This window comes from Gossypium hirsutum, chromosome A02 (assembly GCF_007990345.1).
Source record: "Gossypium hirsutum isolate 1008001.06 chromosome A02, Gossypium_hirsutum_v2.1, whole genome shotgun sequence".
Taxonomy (NCBI): Eukaryota; Viridiplantae; Streptophyta; class Magnoliopsida; order Malvales; family Malvaceae; genus Gossypium; species Gossypium hirsutum.
The window spans coordinates 101,255,859-101,258,079 of NC_053425.1; positions in this window are offsets into that span (position 1 = coordinate 101,255,859).

The following is a 2,221-nucleotide window of genomic DNA, read 5'->3' on the forward strand; positions in this document are numbered from 1 at the left end:
CATTGTTTTCCTTTTGGTTTACGAAATTTTGTTTTATAAGGTCCAACTCTTCAAGATTAATTCTTCCATTTTATTTCAAACCAAAATTAATGTGTTTTAAGCTTGTTTTACAATTGTTCGTTTGAAAATTCCTTAAAACGAAGGCAATATTTGATGCTTGGAAATTCGGGGAATCGTACCCTATCGTGCTGAGTTTCGATTTCCCATTTGTTCAAAATAATCAAATATTCCTTTAGAATTTCACTTGTGTTTTTCTAAATTTTGAAACAAAGCAATGTTTGATATTTGGAAATTCGGGGAATCGTGCTCTATTGTGCTGGGTTTTGATTTCTCGTTTATTGAAAATAATCGAATGTTCCTCTAGAATTACATTCGTATTCTTTAAATTCTAAAACAAAGCAATGTTCAATGTTTGCAAGTTCGAGGAATCGTGCCCTACCATGCTTGGTTTTAGTTTTTCGTTGGACTAAATAATTGGACATCCTTTTGTAATTTTCAATGTATAAATTTTTGAAAGCCAAAAATTTATCGTGTTCTCAAGGGAATAAAGTATCGTGTCCTATCGTGTTGGATATGATGCTGCATTCCTTTGAAACAAGAGAATTTTAACGACCAATTTGAGCTACTCAAATTTTTTAAGGAATCATATTTCAAAAATAGCTTCAAATCTCAAACATAAGGACAATACTTAATCAATTTGGTACCAATTTTGGGCATGGTGAGGGTGCTAATCCTTCCTCATATGTAACCGGCTCCCGAACCCGTTTTCTCAAATTTATGTAGGCCAAAATTGATTTAAATGAAATAAAATATTTTATTAGGTGAACCAATCACACCTAAACAAAAGATTGGTGGCGACTCCATGTTTTGTTTTCAAAAAGTCGATCCCCATTTTTAAACCCAAAAAATGGTTTCGACATATAGTTTATTTATCCATCTTTTAACCATCATATCCCTATCTCATCCTATTTTTACTATGCGTACTATCAGTCAGTATTAGTTAGCATATGAATCATGTTTTAAATTCTAAAAGACAAACCATTATTATGTCCATTAGCAAATACATTTTCATTTAGTCTTTCCCTTTTCCAATTTGTAATTCATCTCAATCCGAGTTATAACTCTTTTATCCTACTTTTTTCAAGCTACTAAATTTTCATTATAATAAGTACACTTTTAATATTCTAAACAACCTTATCATCATGAATTTCGATCATAATTTCACTACGAAATCCATTACAATCTCATTTATGCTCCCGTAATAACTCAATTTAACTTATAAGACTCAATTATAAGCTTAGAACTGACCTGACGTCAAATGTAGTAGTAATTTCAGTCTATTTTCGCACTTACGGAGCTTGTTTTCTTGCACTTTTAGCATTTATTATTACATTTTCGATATTTAGTAGTTAGTATTAAATATTAGTAAAATAAGTGTTTTTTAACACATGTATGGATGTTTGTGACCTATTAGGTCGAGACGGGCCTTAGGTAGTTCTAATTAGTGTAATTGAATGTGTAGGATGATGAATTATAAGCCCAATGGATGTAGGAACGTGGGACAAGTGATGCACACGCTGTCTGAGCTACTAAAGTAAGACAATAACCAAAGAAGCCTACAAATCAATATTGTGTCACACCATAGGCCTTGCAGGGTGCAACATAGACCCAACATGGTACCTAAGCGTTACGCGGCTATTTTCGTCCACACGGTCAACTTTATACGAAGACCTAATTCGGACTGCCATTACTCTTATAAATAAAACTTTAGGGGTTTGATGTAACTAACTCGTCTTAGACACATCCAAAAACCCTAGTAGTTTAGGAGTAGAATTGGATTAAGTCCTTTTTTGTTTTCCATAAACTCTTTATTTTTTCCTTTTGGAATCAGTTTCAGTCCTAGAGTTATTTTATAATATTGAAGTATTCAATTTATTTCTCTTTCACAAGCGACAAGATTTTATTATTCCAATCGAGAGATTCGCTACTCCGTTCTTCAATCGACATCAAATCAGGATTATTCTAATCTCTTCTCTCTTTCGATTTATTCATGTTATCTACATGTTTAATTCATTTGAGTTTGAGATAATGAATATCATGAGTGGCTAAATCCCTTAGGGGAGATTAACAAATGGATTGAGTTTGAGATAATGAATATCATGAGCGGCTGAATCCCTTAGGGGAGATTAACGAGTGGATGGAGATGTGATTAACGGAGGAT